This window comes from Falco cherrug, chromosome 14 (assembly GCF_023634085.1).
Source record: "Falco cherrug isolate bFalChe1 chromosome 14, bFalChe1.pri, whole genome shotgun sequence".
Classification (NCBI taxonomy): Eukaryota; Metazoa; Chordata; class Aves; order Falconiformes; family Falconidae; genus Falco; species Falco cherrug.
Window position 1 is genome coordinate 3,797,265 of NC_073710.1, and position 18,493 is coordinate 3,815,757.

General features: G+C 39.8%; 1 long non-coding RNA gene across 3 annotated transcripts in view; it reads left to right on the forward strand.

Moving 5' to 3' along the window:
- The first annotated feature begins 1,655 nt into the window (after positions 1–1,655).
- The window catches only part of LOC129737328 (uncharacterized), a 770,208-nt gene continuing 753,370 nt past the window's right edge, over positions 1,656–18,493 (forward strand). For all 3 annotated transcript variants that reach the window (XR_008735059.1, XR_008735060.1, XR_008735061.1), the window contains exons 1-2: positions 1,656–1,764; positions 2,938–3,049. This is a non-coding gene — a long non-coding RNA (uncharacterized LOC129737328). The remainder of the gene's footprint in view (positions 1,765–2,937; positions 3,050–18,493) is intronic.

Genomic DNA, 18,493 nt, shown 5'->3' on the forward strand with positions numbered 1-18,493 from the left:
ACGGGGCTTTGAGTGACCTGGTCTAGGGGAAGGTGTCCCTGCCCAAGGCAGGAGGGCTGGAACTAGGTGATCTTTGAGGTCCCTTCCAACCAACCCATTCTATGATTCTATTTCTTCCCTCCACCCTAAATGCTACAGCTGATAACCAGGCAAGCCTGCAGAGATTCAAAAAGAAGGTGGAGGGGACCTCTCCTGCCCTTCAGTTTTCTTTTGCACTGATAAATGGCATTTATTATAGGCATGTTACCTGTGAATCTAATTCCAGATCTTTAAGTAGATTGTAGACATTGATCTCTAGTTACGTACAGCATATGGTTAGACAGGAACATTTAGGAAAACAATACTGACTGCTTGGACTCAGATCTCTCGCTTCTCTTGCCCTCTTTTTCTCCTTTATTCACTACCTCTTGCTTTTTGCAGTTGGTGGGAAGGGAAGACCCAGATGCTGTCTATATAAAGATCCATAAGGATACTTGGAATTCAAGAACTTCAGTTTTAGTAGGGACACATTTGGTCCCTATTAATCCTCCAAGGATTCTTCTATGGCAGTAATAGAGGACGGGGGGGGTGGGGGGGTGGAAGGAATGGCAAGTTGACATGATTTGAAATATAACTAATGATAGCTGTTACTGAACTGGCAAAAAGTGTGTATAAGTTGTTTTTCCTCTATAAATGAGGTGCAAAGATGTAGTCTTGAGCACTCCAGCTTTTAAGGCTGAGGCAGCTCTGTCTGCCAGGTGATACTTGTGTATCAACTCTGAGATTTCTATCAGCATTTCACTCCCTCCTGTCAGCTTCTGCAAGGTTAGATTAATTGCTCAGGCTGTTATCCCAGCAGACAATTAATTCTCCAGTGAACAAGTGCTTTGGTGTCTCAGGCTGCTGTTGGAGCTACCCAGGAGCAGGCCGCGCTGCTGGGATGCGCTGCTAGGGATAGGCCAGCGTGGTGAGAGGGAAGTTCTATGGCTGAGGTAGCACCAGCTGCTGGGATGCGCTTTCATTTCCGAATAACTCCGGTGGCACCTCATTCAGCCCCCACCCCGTAACCACCTCTGACTTACAGTTCACCGCATCTGTCGCGGCTGCAGAGTAGCCCCGGGGGCAGCGGGGCGGCGGGTGGGCAAGGCGGGCTGAGTGGAGGCGCCGCCGGGGGGCGCTGGGGAGGAGGGCGGAGGCCGTCGGGGGGGCGAGGCGGGCGCGTGGCGCCTCGCGCTTCCCGCCCGGCGCCCTGGCTGGCCCCGGGGCAGGGAGGCAGCTGAGGCGGCGGGCGGGGGTCGCCGCGGCTCCCGCGGCCGGGCGGCTTGGAGAGGCGTGAGGGGGCTTGGAGCCGGCGGAGGTGCAAAGGCGGCTGCACCCCTCAGGCGGAGGCGCGAAGGCGACGCTCCCCTCAGGAGGAGGCGCGAAGCGGCCGCTCCGAGCCCGGCGGTGCCGCCGGGAAACTGAGCGCTCAGCGGCTCCGTGTGACACTGGCGGTGGCTTCTGTGGGTTTATGCAGGCAGACCCTGAAACTTCCATTCCAGGCGGTGCTTGTCCCCTGTTGACCAAAAGCACTCGGTCGGCTCCGTGGCTGCCGGCGGGCTCGATAAGCGAGGGCTGTTACCCTCAGTACCTCACGCAGCGCCGCTGGCTGGAAGCGCCCCAAGATGGCACGGGAGGGAACCTGCTTCACTTGGTACACTGGGGAGCAGAAACCACACCGTGTGCTTCGTACAGAAGAGCTTGCTCGGAGAGAAACTGAAAAATAGACTTTGAACTTCGAGTATGGTAAATAAATTGCAGCTTCAGGTTACAGCACGTAACTAGAAGCGAAATGCTATGCTGCTAGAGAAAATACAATCAATACGTGACTGGTGAATCGTGGAGTTCCCACAGTTTCCCTCATTTAATGAGTATAACTTTAGCTGCATCATATACAGGTTTTAATTTTAAATTGGTAGTTGTCTTGCAAGAGGCAGTTAAGTTGCTGAATCTTGTCTGTGGTGGTACTGCTTGTCTACTTTGTTGAAAGTGTTTTCTTTAAAACACTGGGCAGGAACTGCCAGGTGTACTCCTGTAGTAGAAAAGCTTTGGGAATGCTTTGAGATGATATTTGGCTTTGCCTTCATTTTCACATCTACTCTGGAGCAGGCACTGTGAGAGGTTAGTGTCAAATGATGGCAAACACAAAGACTGGGTGCCATCATAGAACATTTTTAAAATTCTCTTTTTAAGCAAGAGCCGACTTGTGCATGCGGTGGTACTTTTGATAGCTGGAGCTCTGTAGAAAAACAAAAGAAGCAAATAATATATCCAGATCTAGGGCCCAAGTTATTTTGGGCTGTGTGAGAGTTGGCTTATGACTGAAAGGTAGAATCTAAAAGTTAAGCTCTAGGCAAGGTTCTACTAATACACTTGGTGATAAACTAGCCCTGACTCAATCACTCATAAACTTCAGCTGGAAAATTCTGTGACTGTATAAAAAATTATTTGTATTTTTATAAGTACTTCAATTATTTTATGATGTAATGAAACATGAGCCTTTTATTTTTGAGAGAAACTGAACATATTTTGGTTCTTTTTTCTTACCCCACTCTACCCATAGAAAAAGCCCCTTATTTTTTTCTGGATAGCAAATAATATGTCGATTAGGTTACCGTTAATAGATGAAAAATTGGGATTAGGACCTGGGCAAGCAAATTCTGAAAACTTTGACTGGTAGGATATTGGTTGTGGGTTGTTATAGATTTCCCCCATGGAATTGAAATTATGTTGTGAGAACATGAATTAGCCTTCCACATAATTATGGTCAAAACTTACGATTGCAAGGTTATATGTATTATTTTTTTTATAATTCTTCTGGTTCCATAGGAGATGTTGTATTTGGAACTGTTGCCTTCTTATGTAGGCTGTTGTCCCTTAAAAATGAGATTTTAAAACTGCTTTTTGTATTTCTTTTAGTCTTACTGGTGAGACCTTGGTGAAATTACCCTGGGATAAATTTTTAGGCTCTTCAAGGAGTAGCCTGTGACCTGACAGAACTGGAACTTATTACAATGAGCATGTAATCAAGGTAAGCCTAAAACATAACTTGAATAAAACACCTACAGCCGATATTGCAGAAACAAAGTTTTAAAGGTGGCATGGATTGAATGTCTTTTTTATTTAAATGCTTTCTGTTTGCAATTATGAGCCCTGCTGGGATAATCTGGCTTGTTTTGCTAGTATAATAACACTAAGTTATCAGGTATGTTACTTTTTACAGTCTGGTGGCTTTTCTGAAACGATTCTCTCTGAGCTCTTCTGGCATATAAGCAGTTTTGCTGAAATTATAGCTGGTTGTCTACGAAGTTGCTGGCTAATAAGTCTTTTTGACTTTGTTTTGAAGCACTTGATTTATTGCCCTAAGAAAATTATATAGGGAGTTGGTTATTTTCTTGACTCTTTCAATTGCTTTTACATCTGGATCTAAAGGCTTTTAAGTATGACATGGATATTCTGCCAATATTATGGTTTATACAAAAAACCCTTGTCATGGCTTTGCCTAACTACAAAATCTTCTAACCTTAAAAGTATAAGATGGAGCAAAGCAACATAATGTTTTTCTTGCTTTTAGTAGATGTAAATATCATCAAGAAAAGAGAATGTGTGCCACAAACAACACATAATTGTTTTCTGTCCCAGTGTAAGCATCTGTCCTTAAATAATAGTAGCAATTGTAGAAACTTTCTGATTGTGGACAGTTACACAGCTTGTTCAGAGAGTATCAACAGACCACTGCTTCCTGTTATTTCGTACAAGTACTTTTGGTTATGTGAGGTTGTGTTACGTGCTTGTAAAGTAAGAGAGTGCTGTTTTTACTGCCTTGAGAATTGGTCTCATGCTTAGTAACTATTTGGCTGTCTGGAATCTTTTCTGGGTTGCTAATTTGGTAATGTGGCTTGAAACTGACCTACTGCATTTACCTCTGTAGGCAGAAGGTACTCTCTCCTTGATCTTCTTTTCAAGAATGGCAATGGCAGTGTGTTGGCCCAGAATAGTATTTATTCCCCCTTCTGCTCACATGGGGATTAATTTTTTAAGTAGTACTGGATGTTAATAGGACTTTAGCTTCCTAACCTTGGCATTTCATTATGTCTTCTGGTTATTCCTACAAAACTAGTTTGTCTTCCACTAACAGTATTTACTTGGCTCCTGGTATTTCCTAACTGAAAATGTACTCTGAGGCTTTCATTAATGCTTGTTTGGTGTTATGTTTTGAAAGTGACATGACCTAGAAATATATTATCAGCCAGGTACTTCAACTGCCACACTATCTCAGAGAAATTATGAAGAGTAGGTGTGGGTGGAATGCACCATAGCTAGACACTGAAAGGGAGAATGCCATATCCTATTTGAACTCAAGGACAAACTCTAGCAAGGCAAGCAGCAGCTGTTCAAGCCAAATTAAAATTGGGGAAAAACAGCAGCAGAAAACTGACTAATTAAAAAAATGAAAACACTTCTGATGCACTGAAAATGCTTAAGGAAGAACTTTACCCCAAATTACCCAAAACATAATTGAAAATGCATTTCTCTACCAAAAGTTTTTTCAGGGAATTATTTATGATCCCTCAAAGACACATATATAGTACATGCCAAGTAAGTAAATGGTTAAGTAAAAGTAGACTAAAAAACGATAATGCTGTTGTAGATGGGGAGTGTTTGGAATCCCTGTAAGAGCTTGTATTCATTAATTATATAGTTAGGCAGAAGTAAAATAGAAATGAATTGTGGTTCCTCTTCCAAAGAACATAAAGGGAGGCAAAGGTTTTAAATTATTCCAGAACATCAGAATTAAAATTTTTACTGTGGATATGGATTCAAATTTCTGCTGCTCTAGATCTGGAGCACAGAGGGGCAAATGTAAAATGACTGCTCAACTGCTGGCTGCAATTGCTGAGTTAGTTTTGCGTCCTTTGATTCTGCTGTCTTTTAATTTTTTTTAAGTTTTAAATTTTTGTTTGGACACAGAACAAAACCGTAGAAACTGCATTTTCTTATTTTCTGGCCAGGACTCATTTAACAAAACTTGTTTTAAAATGGTCTTTTTCCTTTTTTACTATATAACATTTTAGTGTTCTTTTCTAGACTTCATTCACGCTTGGAAATCTGTAGCTATGAAATACTGTAACAGGAGTTGCTTTTCTTCTTTTCCTGCTTTTCTTTCACGACCCCTGCCCTGCCTTGTGTGATAGTAGAAAGCTCATCAATATGCCTGCTCTCCTGAGATTTCTAGTTGCAGCAAAAAGTTGAAGCTTATGTGTTAAGTCAGATCCAGCTGTTTTGAAGTTCACCTTTGGAAATTGAAAACTCCATCTGGCTGAGTTCCATAGCTGAAAATACTTCATGCTGGTTTATGAGCGAGTTGGCTAATATTCAGTAAAGGAAATATTAAACAACAAAAAAGTGAAAGCATTAAAGCTATGATACCAGCTATGATCATTCATGGATAAATGCTTTCAGCTTGCACATGACAGGTGCTGTGTCAAGCTGTGATCTGTTCCTTCATTTGGTGGTTTGGTGGTCATTCTACCTGTTGCTTTTTAGCTGGGAAGAGTGGGGTAAGCTGTATCCCCCTCTGCAGCTGTTCTTGTGGTGTAATTGGACTGAAGACTAAGTGAAGAGTTAGGATGGAAAGGGCAGTTAGAAGAAAGTGTAGAGGAAAGTCAGCTGTGTGGGGGACAGTAGGACTTCCTGTGGTAATTTTTTTGCTTACTCAGCAGGGGTGATGGTGAGGCTCAAGACCTCCTACTGAAAGAACCTCTTTTGAGGAAAGCACTTTCTCCAAGTGTCAGATGGAACACTTGGTTCATTTGGTGCCTCCATCTGTTCTGTTTTGACAATTTGCAGGCTTGTGGCTTGTGTGAGTAAGCCTTTCTATTTAGATATAACATTAGTGTTCATAACTTTCACCGTACTTGAATAGTTGAGCTCAGAGTCAATCTTCATGTGTTATTTGTTACGGCACAACAATTCCTGATAACCTCATTTCAAGTATTGAGTTATGTGGCTTCAAAAACAAGCTGTGTGCCATGAAAAGTTTATATAAAGTAGGTAGTTTGTATTATGCTGTGCTATCCTTGTTGCTTTAAAGTAATTCCCAGAGTGACCAGATTAATCAGAAGCATCACTGAAGCATTTTAGTGACTTGGATTAATTTTTCATGAATTCCTGTTGTGTTGATGTGGTAACTTCAATAGTTTAGAAAGCTAGCTTGTGAAATGCTGCCACAGCCCCACTCCCCCCTAGGCTGCGAGTTCCCACCACTGCTGTAGTTTTCCATTGAGGCTATTTTTCTGGAAACACCCCTGAAGCCAGATCACTAAAGTCAGCAGAGTTAAACAAAAATTAAATTTTTGGAGGGCTGCAATCTGTGGAGGATGTGTGAGACAATGACCTGCAAGCCTGCTTTGCAGAAATAACAAATCCTGGAGTGTGGCCTGGATTCCCCACTGTGTACTGACGGAGATGCTTACAGTGTAGTTTTTTTATTTGTTCTAAGGCACTGAATAAGATTATCCTTATTACGACTGCAACTATAGCAAGAAGGCATAGCTACAGGCCTCAAAAGGGTGTAACCTGTGTCCTCTATCCAAGCAAACAAATATTTTAAGTCCCAATCTGTGGAACTCAATGCAATCAGGTGTAGAAGTTTGGTTTAGAAATGTTTCTTTGAATTACAGTATGCTCAGGGACATGTAAATTAGACGGATATAAGAAAATACAAATCGTCTTACAGCAAAGAGAAACTAGTAGATGATAGAGGATAGTGGGAGGAAACAAATCCCATAACTGCCTATGTGATGTCTCCTGTGATTCTTGCCACTGATCAGACTGCTGAGGTATCTTGAATTAGAAGTGTTGGTATGTTCTGCCACAGTGAGGTTATTCAAATAGTACTAGTGTACTAGCTTTCTTTCTGTGTATTACTATTCCAGGCTACTATGCATTGGTCTATTATATGGCTTGCTTTTTCAGCCACTCTTGCCAACATTTCAGTTGAAAGACAGTTTGTTTTCCATAGGAATGGATGCACCTCTCACTTGCCCTGCTCTCTGTCCTTAAGTGGTATCAATAGCTTTTGTTGGCAGTAATAGATTATCTAATACTGATTATGATCCAGCTAAGGAGAGGTGATGGCTCTTAAACATCTTGCACACTTCAAATTATTTTCTAAGGTTTTGTTTTAAATCTTTGTTTCAAGTTGGTAATTAGACATGTAGAAATGACAGTTACTCAGAAATGACATTACTAAAAACAATAAATTAGGCAATTATTTACTCTCAACAGGAGTATATTTTACTACTTAAAAAAATCAAATGTTTTTTTCAAATTGCTGGTGGATTTGGCTGCAGACTGAAGAGTAGGTGCTATGGAAAATTCCAGGAAAAGGTGTAAAATGATGAGTGAAAAATGTCAAGGGTAATATTTGTTTAATGTGATTTCATTCATACGTTTATATCCAAAAATGTCTCTTTAGACCGTCTGGGAGTTGTACTGTTGAGTCATGTTAGCCCTTTCCTTTTTTCACATTTACTCCATTTTGTTTGTACTTCCCAAATCTATTTTATTTTTCTCATTTTCTTTTACCCTGCTGGTTTGTTCTTTCTTGGCTTTATTTTTAATTAGTTAAACAGAAGTGGCCTTTGACATAGCAAAGATTATGAAAACAGTGGGACATTGGTTACTGCTTTGAAAGAATAAAGCAAATATTTTTGTGTGCGTGTTCTCCTTTGTCTGTTACCTCTCTCCTGGGGTTGTATTGTCAGTGAGTGAAGTAAAGGAGCCTCTTGGAGGGAGCAAAGGGAGTTTATTCAGAATCTTACTTAGTTTTCTGTGTATTATGGCTAGAGGCCCTAATAAATTTTAGTTCCACTGTGCTGAGCAAAGCTACAAATGCATAATGATAGCCTCTGAAGCTTACAGCATGAAGTATTATGATAGACCAGACCTGGCAAGGAGAAGAATTTTTTAATTTTATGCATGCAGATCAACAACCAAGGATTTGGAGCCAGCATCTAATCGTGTTTAAGATCTCTTGAAAATCTGCCCTGCTACGATGGAAGCTTCTGTATGAAAGCTAGCCTCCTGGAAATCTTGCCTTTTATAGTCATTTCAGGGTCACAGGGGGAGACAGTGACATGAGGTCTGACAATGTTTCCCAGCTCTGGTGCCAGTCCAGCATTGTAAGCTTGAGAATATACCCTTTCACTCACTCCAAACCTCGTCATATCCAGGACCAAATGTGGTGAGCCAGTGCATGTTTGGTCTTAATTTGAGATTTGTGTTGCATTTCATTTGAAACTGCAGCATTTCATCATGACCAAAGGTGGTGGGAATTGAGATGTCTGATTTTGTTGCAAATGACCAGTAGAGCTCCCTGAATAATAAAGGCATGCATACTGTTCCCTTGCTTGACTTAAAAGTTGATACTGAGATTCTGCTTGTTAAGTAAAACTTAAATTTTGGCAAAATGAACATGCAAAATAGTCGCAGAATCCTGCATCTGTCTGTATGTTTCTCTGCAAGGGAACCAGTTAGCCTCAAAGAGGTTCAAGAGTGTTTCCTCAGGGATTTACCAAAAGAGGGAAGACCTATACTTTTGTTGCCTTCCTAGAGAAAGCTTTTGGGAATTAACCATTGCTGCTTGTCACAGGGGAGAAGTATTAAGTGCCTTGTGATTTGCATAGAGGGATCTTCACAGGTTGCCCAGAGAGGCTGTAGCTAGAAAAACATTCAAGGTCAGGTTGGATGGGGCTCTGAGTAACCTGATCTCACTGCAGGGGAGTTGGACTAGATGACTGTTAAAGGTCCCTTCCAACCCAAACCATTCTATGAGTCGATGTTCTTTTGAATTTTGTCTGCTGAAACTGAACAGGCCCGTTGCAGGTGACCGAAAAGACTAATTTTCCTTATCCTGGCTGTACAACCCTCAGCTCTGAGAGGTATTACATTTTAAGCATAACTCATGGCCTTCCACAGTTTGAATACAATGCAGCATGACTAACGAAAGACTGGAAATGAGCATGTGCCACATAAAATAACAGGATTCATATATTGTATATGTGAAAGTGTACATGAAATGTCCAGTGGATTGCTAAACTCTGAGGTTTTAAATCATGATCATTAATAAATACTAATCTGTTTTGTACTCAGTCACAGTAGTCATACATGTTAATGTGGTCTCTGCTTTCTGGGCCTCAAAAATCAAGGATGGAATTGGAGTTCTACTTTGCAGAAGGCCTTGAAGCGTCAATGAACCTCTAAGGACTCAGTTTCCTGCAGCTAGTCAGCAGCTTGAATTTGAAAAACAGCAAACAGTCTGTTACCCTGCTGCTGTAGGTAGAAGCTAGGTGGTGGTATACAGAAGTGGAACACTCCATGCTCCATGGAAATAATGTATGTTCTTATGAAGATGCACTATGAAAGAAGGCTAATAACAGAAGCACTGATTCAGCTGTAACAATGCCACTCCAAAGTGCCCCCTGCTGCCTGATTAGAGTTCTTAAGAAATGCAAACTTTGAAGCTGTATAAAGAATTTTAGAATATAAAGCTCCACACTTTGAAGATTGCACAGACGGGAGCTAAAACCAAAGGAAATACACTCAGTAGGAAATTGTATTATCTGGGTTTTTTTAGCAGTGACCAACTACAATCACTGACACACTTTCTAATGTATTCTAAGGTGTTTGCCAATGTAGGCTGTGAAGACTGTAAAGAAGGGTTCAGAGATAACGACCTTCTTATCAGCCCTGTTCATTCCAGAGCCTTTATCCAATTCACATACCTGGATTTCAGTATTTCTGCAGAATGAGTTTTTTGCTTCTGCTTTACAACTAGTGGCAGGAGTAAAGTGCCAGTTTATTTTACTGAACTGGCAGAGGAGGGCCCCATTTAGTCTCAGTTCTTGCCCTAAACCTTTGTCAGTCGTGAGAGAAAAGGTGGGTGAAGCTCAGGAGAAGAAAGGCCATACAGACTGTTCCTGAGAACATAGTCTTATCATCCAGCTCTGAATGTACTCGACAAACAGAAAGGACACAGAAAAAAGAGCTGGAGTACAGAAAGGAAGGTTGTATGCCATGTGTAACTGATCCAAGCTTCAAAATCCAGCATTCCTGCTCAATACTTCATTAGCTGCTTGAGTTAACTCTGAGAAGATTTGGGACATGATTAATTTTTAGTCTAAACATGGGCCTGGAAGCATGGGGTTTAAGCAGTGGAAAAGCATCATTTAAAGTAGTATAGTAAAACTACTGTGACTTGGTAGCTGTACTTTCTTTGCATGATAGCTGACATAGGTGGATATTGGGAATTAAGTTGGAATTATTTTTGAATAACTCAATGACATTCAGAAACTATCATATTTCTACTGTTCTGAGGGAAGTAAGTTTGTATGTTTATCTAGTTTATGATGGCCAAATATGTAGTTTCTTGGAATTAAAGCGAGCAAATGTACCCTGTGCAATTCTAACCATCCCCTCTAATGTTTTTGTCCGTTGTTATCGGGAAATCCTTCTACATTTGCATCTAAAACATTATCTGGCCCTTGTTTGTTTTGAACAGTATTATTTTCTCTGTTAATCTCCAGATTAGTTCTGTTATAAACTGAGTTTAAAGGTGATTGAAATGTCAGCTTTGTAGGCAGAAGCAAATACTAATTACTGTCTAGAGATTTGATTCAAGCGTTATAGAAATGAGCGTAAAGATTGAGGCAGTGAAGTTGCCAGAACAATGAAAGCAAATGCAGTCTATAGCATTTACGTATTAACCTCATATGGAGGGACTGTGTCTGAGGATGATCTTAAAGCTGCTGATCTAATGATGTTAGTCACTCCTGGAAATAAAATTTATGGCTTCATTTGTTACAGTGCAGAAATGGTGGTGGTGGTGGGGGGACTAAGAAATGAACCTGATGCTGAGGATTAATGCAAAACAGGAAGAATATTCCAGTGCATCTGTTTAGCAGAGTTTACTCAGTGCTGGGCTTCTGTTCTCACTCCTGCAAGATTTATTTTCTTTTGTGTAGGAAGCACATCTTTCAGGGAGTGCTTGTAAGCTTATAGCTCTAATGTTTCTGTCCAAGACATGCCTTGTTCTATTTTGTAAGCAGGAATTGAGCAAGGGCTGTTTGCTAGAAGCAGAGTGGGGAGAGAGGAAGAGCCTTAATGCAGTCAGCTGTCACTGAGTTTTGTGAGACTGCAGATCTGTGGTAAAGGCATTTCTGAACTCTTAGAAAACTACGTTACTTTCACATATGAAGTGGTTTTGATACTATTTGTTGTTGTTTTTAAGATAGCCAAAAGTAGTGATTTTTGCTTAATGTTAGGGTAGTTTGAGCTTATGGTTCTCTATGGTTAGTAGTTAGTTCTCAGCACTCGAGGCTGTATGACCATAAGAATTAATTTGTGTAGTATTTCCAAGAGCTGCATGTTGGTATTTCCCTAATCACCTAGTTCAGAGTGGTGCACTTTTCAGCATGGTCAGTATCATCCTGTTTCTCCCATTGAACTGAAGGAAAACAGAGACAGAGTTTGGAATTAATCCTTTCATAAATACCATTGCACCATGGAGTTGATGGTGATGAGACTACTACCAGCTTGGCATTAGTCATGCGCAATTGTAATTCTACACTGTAGAAATTATGTGCTCTAGACAGAAGGGAGAAGAGTGATGACGCTGGAAGAGAAGGTACAAGAAGGGCTTTGCCTTTATTTATTCTGGCTACCATAAAAGGTGAAATGAAATAATCTTTGTTTGGGACATACATACTTGAATTAAATTGTACATAACATTGTCTTGAAGGAACTGGTGAAAATTAAAAAGAAATTCCACAATATGAACTTTTAACAAAATGGACAATGTGTCTTAAATGATAAAGGGCTCCTGCTAAAGTGTTAGAAATATAAAATAGTTGACATTTAAAATGTCAATAGTTTCAGCATTTACCATAGAGTTCTGACATTTTGAGTGACCATTGGAGCTTTTATTTGTTTTAAATGCTTCACTTAAATTCTTTTAGCAAATTATTGGTAATCTGGTCATCTTTGAAAAGTGGCATCTTCTTTTGGGACTACAGTTTATTGGGGAAACAGAGCTCTTAATTTTGATGGTTACAGTCAGTGAAATAAAGTCAGCCATGTAAAGATGGGCATTTGTTTCCTACTGCTTGCATTTACATTTTGCTCTGGGCAGGAAGAAAAACTCAGCAGGAGGTAATTTTTTCTTAAACCCCCCCCCCCCTTCTTTTCTTTTTTTCCTTTTTCTTTTTTTTTCTCCCTCACCCCCCCAAAAAAAAAAAAAATTGTGATGTGTATTAAAACCTTTTCTTAATGGTCAACAATAGTAGACTGAATCTTGGAAGACCTCCTTCCTCCCTGAATTTGACTGGCTGGCTTTTGCAAATACCTTTACTCTATGTCTTAGTTTTCAAGGTTTAAGAAGGTTTAGGAAGTTTAAGTGATGATGGTATTCTTTAAAAAAGCATATTGAAGTTAGTGTTAGGAAGAAATTAAGTTTTACAACATTATTGTAGAGACTATATAGAGGCTTCTTACACTATTTTAGAAGATGACAGCTGTGTTTTCCCTATTGAGAACTTAACCTATACTCAGTTACTCAGTGTTTTATGACCACTAATCAAGGGTTTATACTGAAAGTTTTTGTTATTGTAATATTGAATGCAAATGACACTGAACTAACACTTCTATCAGGAAGATGCTGGGAAAACCAATATAGCTAAACAAATAATTCAGTGCCATTCTCACTTCCAGTGCATATACTTGTTTCACATATACTCCTAATACAGTTGCTGCAATATCTTTGTATCTTAAGGGCTCCTGAATGCTCATTTAGCCCAACAAAGTAAAATGTCTGGTGTGAGGATCCATTCCACAAAGTTTCATGTCTACATCATGTGCACAGTAAAAGGAATCCCCATCCCCAGTTCCACATGGGGAAGTGAAGCAAAGTTCAAGTAAGTGCCTTTTGGCTGAAGCAAACTGCACATCATGGCTTGTCAAAGTATACTTATTCTACATGAAACTTTGTGGGATTGCAGCTTTTCTGCAGACTGAATTCTTGTGAATGCATAGTATATTTTGGTTGTTCCTATTTTTGGCTTTCTTCATGAAAGAAACAGCATATAAGCTATTACTGCTATTTATGAAAGCACTTTGTGACCCTATACCATAGCACTGAACTGTAAACAGACTGCCTGCCAGTTTTTGAATCAAAAAATTTAACATTGCAGCTGAACAAAAGCTGATAATGGCAACTCTGACTCTTTTTTAAAAAAATCCTATTTGGTTAAAATTCATCAATGTAGAAATAGTTTTAAAAAAATTAAATTCCTGTTATAACTCATAAAATGCTGTGTTTAAGAGTTTGGGGTTTTTTTCATAAATGTGATTTTTAATGTGTCCTGGAGATTTTATCTATTTAATTATAATTTAGAGTGTTTTCGGTGCCTGTTAAGGCTTTGGGAGTCCTGACTGTGGCAATGTGGCAAATGAATTCCTTCACTTAAGTAGAAAGTGTGGTGGGAATCTTCTGGCTTCTGTACCTGAAGAGGTGAATCTAAGATTCTTTAACTGTGCTCAGCTGATGGGTTTATATTGGATCTTGAAATATTTCAATCTTCAGAAGGAAATCCCCCATTAAATTTGAGATCCTTTTCCCTTTGAGGTGAACACTGTTTAATAAAGGGCGTGTATAAGCCATCTCTAATTCCATGAACAGAAAGACTTATAATAATTCCTATTCTCTGGCATATCAGTTCATTGCAGATCTTAAATATTGCACGAGCAACTTGAATTAAAAGGTGTGTGAATGATGGAAATGAACATGATGTTTCAATATTACCACTTTAATTTGTGTTAGCAAACGGAAGGAAACAATGAAGGGGGCAGTAGCTGTCTGTGTGTTTTCCTGCTCAGACTCAACGGAAGCACTTGCAACCCAAAATGTCTGGCCAGTCCCTTGATTCAAAGAAATTTATTTAGCACAATGGCAGACTCATTCAGTCTCCTCTTCTGTGGCTCCCACATAGAGGAGCTGCTAAGGAAAATGAAGGAAACATACTTCTGTAGACTGGGATAGTCTGGGCGACACCACCCATTTGTTTTGACATCTCTGTTTCATTACTTTTCCATCATCAGGACCAAACACTCTACTGAACTCAAATGCATAGTCTATGGCAGCATGTTTGACAAAATCAATAATTTCTGAGGAGTTTGCCCCTGTAAATTGTAACTGCATTTTTGTGTGTGAGGACTGTTATGTGAGCAGGGCAAGAAAGAGTTCGGCTTGCTTTACTTAGGCCTTATCCTGACATAGAAAGCCTATTACCTACAACAGGAGACCTTACCACAGCCCAGTTTTTTTGTGATTTTTTTTTTAATTTTATTTCCATCTTTCCTGTTCTGCTAAAGTACGTGCATTAAGATATTTTTAAATGAGTTTATTAAATATGATTTGTAATTTAGATTCAAGGTGAAAGATTCAAATATCTGTTCTGTACTCTGTGCCCAAGTTTAATTCAGTTGGCATTAATAAGATATATATGTGCACATTTGTGGACATAGTGCTTCAGATAAACTTTTATGGGTTGAGAGATACCACATGAAAGGCTATTATCTCTGACTCAGCTGTGATGATATTTTTAAAGGAGCATTTACCAGACTTCGATCCATAGACCGATTGCCATATATTGATAACTTCTTGGTTTTGTCTGCTAAGTTACAAGATAAGAGTTTAAAATCCTTTGACTTGGCATAGTTTCTTTGCTGTTGTTGGGACAGGAAGCTGTGCTATTACAAATGGGCATGTAGCTGGTTCCCATTTCTAACTATGTAAAAGATTTGAGACTCCCTGCTATATAAAGTTCAGTATGAAATGTCTTCCTTTGGTGACCAAAATCCTGTGTTTGATGACACAAAGCTTGCCATCGATGTAAGTGGGATCAAAACTAGGCATGTCCTATAGGTCCTAATAAATGGTCTAACTGGGAAAGTACTGGCTTGCTAGAATTGTTGTCTAGAGACAGAGGGGGTGCATGAAAGACGGATCTGTGGAAGTTGTGTTACAAAGTCCTGAAATATTCAAGTGTGCTAGAAGTGACTGGCAAAACAGAAAGGTCTATGTGTGGTAGAATATGGTAGATGAGAAGAAAGATATAGTGGAGAGATCTGAATGGAAACCCAAAATCAGTATAGTAGTAGGCAAATAGTTGGTATTAATGCACAAATCTTGAATGGGCTGAGGAAAGTGAGATGAGAACTGAAGTGAGACAACAGCGTCCTGGCTTCTTCAGAAGAGGCTATTAGGGGTTCTATGTGAGTGATAGATGAGAATGGCAGATGACTGATTTGGCCATCTGGATGTGCAGGGTAAAAAACACACTGAAGGTGAGCCACCTCTCTCTGAGTGGAATTGGTGGAAGATTAGAACCAAATCTTGACATTGATCTAATTCCTTTGGAAGAGAAGAGAATTTGCATTTGTACCTTCCCTCCCCTTCTACAGCAATAAGCGCTATGGTCTCTGCCTCTGAAATCATCTTAAAAGTCTGTAGAGACACCAACATCCTGGTGCCCTGTCATAGTTATACTACTGTTTGAAATTGTACATAACTGGCCATAGGACCCCTGAAGTGAAAGCTGTGTAACTTTTTTGTGTATCTTTTCTGGCAAAGACAATTAGTTTGTCTCTTTCTTAAAGAAAACAAACAAACAAACAACAAACAAAACCAACCAACAAACAAAAACAACAAAAGCTTGCAGCATGCCTTCTGCATGGACTGCAGGGAGAAGAGGAGCTGGCAGAGACACTCATGCGTGAATGAGGGAGAGTCTGTTTGTGTGGAATGTCATGAGAGGAAGGTCATTCAGGCCCATTTCTCAAGGAAATAGATGTAACTGAATCTGCTTTACACTGTTTCTCTCTTGGTACTACTGTCGCTCACCTTTCCAAATTGTTTGGAAGCCAATGCAGCTGTGTTGCATTGTAGATGTGACTGCCCTAAGGTTATAAGGGGAACAGATACAGATGGCGTTGAATAACCTTTTTTGAACACACTTTTGCACACTCTGATTAATTCTGCTGTGTCAGTGGCCTTGAAATGCTGCTGGAGACGCTGTGGTGCCTGCAGGTTTTCCCAGCAGCTTTAGTCTCTGTGTCATGGAAAGATTAATGCTGTGAGACACATGGCATAAGGGTATAAACTGACCTCATATGACCCATGATGACTTCTGGAATTGGTAGATAAGATTGTTTTCCAGCTTACTTGTTTTTAAGGGGCTATTCTCTTCCTGCAGAATCTTGCAAATAGTGCAGTGACTTCTCAGTAATACATAAGGGCTAAAAAGATGTCCTTTTATAGTACTCTCTCAGATATCATTCAGTCTTCAGTAAGAAGTTAATGTTGGAAGATTGTTACTGCTACAGTGGATCACACAGGCAAGTTTCCCTTTTTGTCTTTGGTTGTAAAGTCTAGAAGGAGAGCAAAAAACCTTGAGGTAAAGTTCCTGATGACTTTAACACCTACACAACCTATGAATGACAGGGAAAAGGGATTGTCAGCCTATTCCTCCAGCCAGAAAGAAGCGAATACAGCAGCTGTAATGGATTCTTATTACTCGTATTTTCAGAAGCCTTGATCCAGACCAAACCCTCCAGAGCCAAAGCTCTGTAGCTTTGGATGATCACCCTTGAGCAGAAGACAAGGAAGCAGCAGCTTTTACTTTAGAAGGCCCTTTTGGTATGCTAATGAAATCCTGCAGGTGACATGATTAATAGTTTTCTCTGCTTCCTCCTGAGGGGGAATTTTTAGAGATGCTTAAGTGTTTTTTTTTTTTTAAGAATAAGGACTCTGAAAATTAAGGGTCTATTTTCTGGGAGCCTTTTCTATTGAACTTCAATACAAATCCATAGCTTCCCTTTTGTTTTATAGAAAATGAGTGGGAAGGAAAGAGTTTGGATAACTAGTCAAAAATCTTACCATGTTTTAAACTGTCCTAGAATGGCTTTCACCAGCAGAACTATTTACTGTCTATGGTTTAACAGATGACAGTATAATTTTTTTGTTCTCTCAGAAGGTGAAACTGCCAGTTACAGCTCTAGTTGCTATATAGTATGCAGCAGGTTCTGCTTATAAAGACTCATAAAACTGTGGAAAGTTTCCATGTGAGGGGACTGAATGTTGAAAAATAGTTCTCGTTTCAGAGCACACTTCTGTCTTGTTTAAACGCATATCTTTTTGCATTATTCATTCTTTTGACTTCAGTTTGAACAAAACTAGCCTGAAGTAGCAAGGTTTTTGCTTAGATTTATGTGCATTTTTATAGCCATCAGATTCTTTTGTTGCAAAAGTGCTTCTTACCATATTAAAAATCAGGATAAAAACAAATAAGGTTTTCTTTATTCAGAAATATTACACAAGATTTGAAGGATATGGATTGTTGTCCATTTTTAAATGTCATGTGTCTTTGCAAATCTTATGACATCACTTGATTAGATTTTGTCTGTCTTTTATAGATAGTTTTAAAAGTTCGTTTCAGAACTAAATCATATATTGGCATGACTGGCACTCTGGCTGCTTTTCCTGATAGCAACGTTTCAGAAATTGATATATAAAATGCATATTTAGCTGTGAAGACTTAAAAATGGGGGGGTGGGGGCGGGCATGCACGGAATACCTGTAGCAGTGTCTCTAAAATCTGAAAAGCTTTCCTTGCTTGCTGACGTCCTGTCAGAGCTAGCTTCTGCAAAGTATGTTGATAGTTGTCTGGTGTCTGTCTTAACACTATATGCCCTGGTAGTGAATAGATGTACAGAAAAGGGAGTAAATGATGACTTGGCAATCCAGCCTTTGCTTCTCCCTTGCTTTCCAGACTCAGCTGTTGTGGGTCTTTCTAACACTGGAGGGGGAAAAAAAGTTAGATGAGGTGGGTCATAGCTCTTCCATTTTATCTATTGTGTCTATTGTTTCCTCACCTGTGTGAAAGACCAGTGCCCTAACCATCATGATGTAAGTGGGTCTTGTAAGTTGACCAAGTAAGCGGCAGAATTGTGACCTGCCTGGTAGTAAATGCAACTTTGTCACATATTCTTTCTGTAATCATTTTATCTAGACCCTTAGAGGAATCTCAACGTTTTTTGCCTTGGCTGAAATGTACTTGTTTGTCTAATAATTGTAAGGTAGACTGAATTGGGAGCTTTCCTACTTGACTGAGCTCTTGCCTTGGATGTCAGTGCTTGCCTTACTGAAATAAGAGGATGTTAACTGGTCTGAGTCAACCCAAATTAAACTTTTAGGTGATAGTAAAATGGGTTCCTGGTGCTTACGGCTTTTGCTTCTCACTTGCATTATTAGATGGGTTGGGTTTTCTGTTGAAAAGAATGATCTTGGTCTAGTCTTACTTTCCTGAAGATGCCATGTTTCCAGCCTAGTAAGGATGTCAGAAATTCTGGGCAGAGG